General features: G+C 34.4%; 1 pseudogene; it reads left to right on the forward strand.

Annotated features, from left to right (window-relative positions):
- The first annotated feature begins 998 nt into the window (after nt 1–998).
- On the forward strand, nt 999–1666 carry LOC100019769 (eIF5-mimic protein 2-like; annotated as a pseudogene).
- The last annotated feature ends 5509 nt before the right edge of the window (nt 1667–7175 follow it).

Genomic DNA, 7175 nt, shown 5'->3' on the forward strand with positions numbered 1-7175 from the left:
CTGAATGATACATTAGGAGTCTTACAAAAAGACTCTTCAGCTTTGGTTTCAAATCTGATTAATATTCATGAACCCTGACCTACTACTGAATTTCCCCCTTCAGTCAGGAACCTTCTAGCTTACACTCCCCCCCACCCCACCATGGTTACTTCATATCTGCTTTGTATTGTTTTATATATACCCATGTATAGCATGTTGTGACCTTCATAATAATGAAAACTTCCCTTTGACAAGAGTTCTTTTACTGTTACCATTGTGGTTCTAGTACCAAGTGAAGTTCCTGATATATAGTAGGTATTTTAAAACTGTTTGTTGATTCATGAATTCATATTAGAGTGAAAATAAAAAGTTTGTTAAAATAAAATGTTTTATGAAATTAATAATATACAATAAAGGTAGCTCAGTTGATGGGAACCAGGCCTAGAGACAGTAGGTCCTGAGTTCAAATGTGACTTCAGATACTTCTTAGCTCTGTGACTTTGGATAAGTTACTTAACCCAACCCCCTTGTCCTAACCCTTCCTGTTCTTCTGCTTTGCCACCAATGCACAGTACTGACTCTAAGATAGAAGATAAAGGTTCAGGAAAAAAATGAAAAGAATAAAAAAATAAAAAAATGTGATATTGAAAATAAATAACAATAAACACCACCCTTTCAGAGTAGAGAGTCTTGGGACTTTTTCATGGCCCCCTTCTATTCTTGCTCTATGGTATTTTTCTCATTTGCCTTGAGTGCAATTATCATCTCTATGCTGATGTTTCCTAAATCTACCTGTACAACCCTAATCTCTCTCCCAAACTCCAGATTCACACAGGCATTCATACTGGTAAGAGGTATCATCAGAGTTCAAAGAAATGACAGCTAGTGTAAAGAACAAAAGTTAATCCTACCCCACCTACCCTTCACTTGTGTTTTAAAATTTTATTCCGTTAATGAACATATTTGGCATTACCACCACCTTGGGGTTTCCAGCTTTTTTCTCTCTGCCTTAAATCCAGATGTCTTTTATAAATAATCAAAAGCAGCAGAAGCCAATGCTATCAAACCAGTGTTTTAAAACTAGAAAAAGAGATGACAAAGAGAGGTTTGACCTTACTCAGTTTCAGGACTGTATTATTCAAGATTTAACTGAAACTGGCACTGATTTGGAAGCAAAATTCTTGATCCTTCTGGGGCAAAACTTGATTATTGCTGATATACAGAAACATTCCTTGATGTTCTGGTGGCTGGTGGCATGCTGGTCCAGGTGGAACCCTGGTAGAAGACATGATGCATACAGATATCTGTGTATGTGCAGCACAAGAAGACCTGGAGACCATGCCAGCCTTTGAACAGGTATTGAAACAAGGTAATCAGGTGATATAAGTACTTTGAAAAGGTATTTGAGGATGAAGTTAAAAAGCTATTGCTATTCATAAAGGGTTTTTCAGAGTCTGAGAGGAACAAACCATCCATGTTGACTGAGGTTCTTCTGGATAATGGGACACTTAATGCATCCATCCTTAACAGCTTTTATACTGAGAATTTGGTTAAACTGTGGTGCTTTGTCCTGAGTGAAGAGCTCATTTTGAAGTGGTATAAAGATGCATGTGTTGCAAAGAGGAAAAATATCTTTCTTGAGCAAATGAAAAATTTTGTAGAGTGGCTCAAGAATGCAAAAGAATAATTTGAATCTGAAGTAGAAAAAGGCTTTGTGAAGAATTGTGAAACTACAAGCTTAGTAAAGCAAACAAGAGATAAAATGTCATGTTTCATGTGTCCTTCTGGTTCTTACATCTTCTTACCACTCTGTATCAAGCATGATATGGCAAGTTTCTTTTAACAGTTTTCTATCACTACTGAAATATGTTGGGATTAGTTTTTAAAACCATGTTTCAAGTAGCTACAGGAACTATAGATTTGAATCTAATGTTGCATTAGTCTTTTTGGTTATCTTCTACTTTCTTTATTTTCTTTTGTAATAATGTAATTTAAGGCCTTCTATAAACATTTTAGAAGAAATGATTTGGTTAAAAACAGTTTGCTATGGAAATTCTGTTTGCAAATTAAACTGTACATGTATCCAAAGTAAAAAAAAAAGAACATATTTGCCTGATTTGATGTTGTTTTTTCATAAACATCTGTGGCTGACCCTGACTTATATCACCAGGTATTCTTTTGTTAGCCTTGCATGAGGGGGAAATGGAGCAAAATAGGAGATAGGGATCTTTCTAGCACAGGGCTAGAAGATTCACCCCCAGTCCATTGTTATATAGTTTTGCTCTCTCCCTAGGTACATGAGCCTCTTCATAGCCAGTCTTCGAAATGCAAAATTACTATTAATAAGTAGCATCTTTTACAAATCTGCTTGATATACGAAAGCCAAGGTTACATTTACATATTGTCTCTTCCATTAAACTCAGAAGTCCTTGAGAGCAGAGACTATTTTTATCCCTTTTTCTTTGTATTCACTGTACTTAACACAATGCCTCTCACATAAGAGGCTCTTAATAAATGCTAATTGACTAATAGACTCCCAACACCTGTGTCCAGAGGCAAATCATTCCACTGTTTGCATCCTCCCAAGAAAAGAAGGTTTTAATTGCCATCCATTCTCTTCTGGGTGAGGAATGCAGGCCTAGTCCTACCTACGAACTCAGAAAGTCAGAAACATCTTTCTAACAAATTGCACATTACCACAGGAGGGCTGCCACCTTTATATCTGAAAGCCCAAACTGCCCACCAGAGGAATATTTAGCCTGCTCTGCCTGGAAGTCATGCCTGTTCCCCACAGCAATGAAACCTCCCATCACTGTGCTGGTCCTGCTATGTCAAGGCCCAAATCAGACCTGCAGGAGGGCAAGGGGAATCAAAAGGTACCTCAAATCTCTGGCATGCCACACCATTTTTCTTCTCTATGCCTGTCTCCTATGTGTCTTAATTAATGTTGTTGCTTCCAGCTTCCATATGCTTTACAATATGTCACATCAGCTAAGCTGTGGAATCAGTGGCCACAGAAGCTGTGCTGTAAAGCCTCAATTTCCTTATTTCTTCCACAAATATCAATTATAGTTAACTATGGAAAAAATAAGTAAATAATCTTATCTTGCTTTTCAAAAGATAAATTTAAAAAAGATATACTAATGGCTGAACTATAAAATGAAGTCTGAGAAATTGTGGGGACTGTTTTTATTCAAAATGTCCCTTAAAATCTCTTTCCTAATTTATTTTAAAAACTAAATATTTTAATTGACTTTCCCTCAACAAAGAGATAATATGAGGAAGCTTTTCCTATTTGTTAACCAATAACCAATTCTGTTGTTTTGTACCAACATAGTAGTTTATCTTCTTTCAGTAAAGATATTGTTTATCAAAAGAAATATTTACAGCTAGGTCACCCAGTGGTTAGAGTTCTGGGTTTGGAATCAGGAAGACTCATCTTTCTGAGTTCAAATCTGGCTTTACTGACATTATAGATGTGACAAGTCATATAACTCTTTTTGCCTCAGTTTCCTCATCTCTAAAATGATCTAGAGAAGGAGAAGGCAAACCATTCTACTGTCTTTACCAAGAAAAACTCAAATGTAGTCATGAGGTGAGATATGACTGAAACAACTCAACAATAACAACAAATGAAAATTATATGGTCATTTACCAACACACACTCACTTTATACAGATGCAAAATATTTTTGGATTATCATGTAAACAGAACAAAAGATTTTTAAAAAGTATAAGGAGGAGATTATGTATATTTTTCCCAGAAAAATATTTAGCAGACTATTCAGATTTCTTAAATGTTTATAGATAAAGTATTTCCAAAGGCAGTGGAAGAAGAAATGAATTGAAATATCTTCTTAAGAATCTTTCTAGTCTTGTCATGCTAAGATCAAAGTATTATGGAGCAACATTTGTGGAATATATGAATTAAAATTAAAGTAATGTCAATCAACTGCTAAATAGGGCCAAGTATGTAAAGCAGAGGAAATGCAAGGTATATCAAAAAGATATATATATATATAATAATTATTATTATTATTAAAACATATACGTAATGTCCTTGGAGGCTCCATATGAAGACCAAGATAGACATACAGACACAAATGATAGGAATTAAAGTCCAGCATCTACCCATACATCCCGAAGGCCAATCCCAAAGAGAAATGCACCTTTCAAAATTGACTTTATAAAGAAACAACTTGAGTTTGTTTACTTATTTACATTTTTCCCTGATTAATCATAATTGAGATTCACAAATTAGGAACTTAAGACTACCTTAGTCACTAGTTGCAAGTTATTTGGCTTAAATTACAAACTTTTAGTGTAGATTCACAGGGTTTAAAATAACATCTGGAATCTGCCTGAACATATGTCTAATTTTTAGTAACATCACCTGAGGGGTTGTCATGTTTAAGCATCTGACCCTCTTCCATTGACTGCACTTGAATTACTACTACCTACCTCCATTCTCATTTTGAAAACTGGAAATGTACAATAAATCTAAAAGAACTGAGTGTCTCTATGTACCCATATTACCTGACACTGTTGGTGATTCTCTATAGGCTTGTGTTTTCATCACAATGTTGTAAATACATTTTGGAATATAAAAAATCTTTTTGCATTTGTTATAGCCTATTTAGAAAGATATATCACATGTTAGAAATAATGTATTATATTTTTAATTACCTGTTTTACCTGCTTTGGATAATGTCCAGGATGAAATGAGTTCTTATTTATGGAAAAAATTGCCATCCATAAATGCACCCTATTGTCTATAATATTTAATGTGTTTCTTAATTTGTAGACTATCTATCTCTCTAGTGGTGTTTAATAAAGTGTCTTTATCTTTCTCTCTCTTTTTTTCCATAAGATTGAAATCATTTCAATTTATTCTTCAGCTTCTTTCATCTAGATTGTGATATGACTGTTAGGCATTGTTTTTCATTTCTTAGTTATAATGTTTTTCTTCTCCCTATATATTGAATCTTCCTTTCAAGTGATTTAAACACATCTCCAGTCGCAAATTATTAGTGTTTTCCATCATTTCTTCATCTGTTATGGTCATGTTTTACATGCTCCTGTTTCAGTGAGGGGAAGTCCTTATTTATTCTCCAACAAGCAAATAGTCTGAATAGAAAAAAGCACAAAGTATTGTTAGCACCTAGCTGGTTCCATGGATTAAGAGACAGGACTAGAGAGGTGAGATCCTGGGTTCAAATTTGAACCCAGACACTTCCTAATTATATGATCTTGGGCAAGTCACTTAGCCCCCCATTACCTAGCCCTTACCACTTTTCTGCCTCAGCAGCAATACACAGTATTGGTTCTAAGACAGAGGGGAAGTGTTTTTATAAAAAGAAATACAAAGAGAGAATCAGTAGAAAGAGAATCAAACTGATGTTGCAGAAAAAAAGCAGGTACACATTTATTTGAGCAAAGAATCATGACAATTTCTCTCCTGTTATCCTTATCGATTGATTGTTATTTGAAAAATATACCCCAAAAACCATGAAATTAATGAAGATCAACTTGGAGGGAGAATTTCCGATGAAAGACCATAGGAACTAGTTATTGACTCTGTCCCCTTCCACTTTTTTCTCATATTTTGGATAAGGATTAAAAAAAATCTTCATCTTTCTATCTGTCTATCCTGCAATTTCACTGATATAGATACTCCTCTTAGTGAAAGAGAACAGTTCCTTATCTTAGCATTCTGAGAATACTTGTATGTGCATTCAGTGGTTCTATTATTTTGTGCCCAATTCTCTCTCCATCTTCCAGGATGTATAGAGGGATCATGCCCTTGATGTGTTGAGGGGGAAATGCTTGTTCTTTGTTCTAGCTATATTGTAAAGTAAATATTTATAAGAGCTCCTTCAAGTTAAGTGGTTAAAGGGAACTGAGATGCTAGCCACTGGGCTTCTAAGATGAGAGAACAAAGCCAGTTGCAGCTAAAGGGCAAGAACATAATTTAAAAAAGAGAGAATCACAAACCCTCTCAGAGCTTGAGAACCATGAGGAGAGGAAAATGTAATAAACCTAGCCTTAAGAGAGTAGAGCCAGAATCAACCATATTATATTTCTACTAATGTAAATGAAGTGTGTTTGCTTAAGTTTTGAGTAACTGAAACAATATGCTGGATCTAAGAAGAATAGTAGTGCCTGGTAGGGATTGACAAGTTATGATCTACAGGTTGTACTACAGCTTAGGTTTTAATAATGAAGGGGGGAATATTTCAAGTCCTATCACAGACCAAGGAAAGCAAGTTTCTATAAAATAACTATTTAGTTTACATATTTTAATGAGAGTTGAGCAAATGTTGTGCACAGGATGGATTCATTTCTGGATATTTAAGTCAAGTCTCTTATTTTGAGGAAGCATCCTTGGATCCAAGGAAGAAACCTGAATTTTAAGGAGATTCACATGTACTTGTAAGACTATCACTTAACCTCTTTTTATCTCATTCTCATAGCCCACAAAATGAAAATAATGATGTTGACCTTATTCTTGAGTATATTTTGTTAATAAACTGATTGTGACTGCAAAACCATAATACTAAGCTTAAATGTCCATTATGTAAATTTAAAACAGCATTAAAACACTCCATTAAAATGTACCCCTAAGGAATTGCCTATTTATTACAAGAAAAATTATAATCTGCCTCTAAAGGATAATTCTCTTATTAACATTATCTTTTAAACAGAAAAGGAAGATGCATTTCTTCCCAACAATATGCACCATTCAGCTAGTGGGATTTGTTGTAATAAAGAAGTTAGGTAAGAATGCAAATATAGAATTTACTCTTTTATTCTAACCTTCACATAGTGAAACAAAACAAAATAAAACTAATAAACTCCCTAAAGGAAATATTAGTTTGATAAACAACCCTTATGGAAATAGGTTAGAAGAATTTTTTAGGAGTACTTTGCTTTTGAGGGGTAATTTAATAGAACTAATTAAAGCCTGTTCTAGTGACCTTACCTCCTTTACTGAGGCATTTGTTGGCCAAGATGAAATAAATATGAGTGTAACATAGAATCAACCTATAATTGAAATCATGAAAAACCCTTTATTTGGAAACATTTGTTCTATTTATCTTGGCTAAAGAACAGCAGGACCAGGATGTGTTATATTGGTAGAAACATAAATCTTTAGAAACATTAGGAGAAAGATTATAGTTTAGAATTTCCCCTCCT

Source organism: Monodelphis domestica, chromosome 3, assembly GCF_027887165.1.
Source record: "Monodelphis domestica isolate mMonDom1 chromosome 3, mMonDom1.pri, whole genome shotgun sequence".
NCBI classification, from domain to species: Eukaryota; Metazoa; Chordata; class Mammalia; order Didelphimorphia; family Didelphidae; genus Monodelphis; species Monodelphis domestica.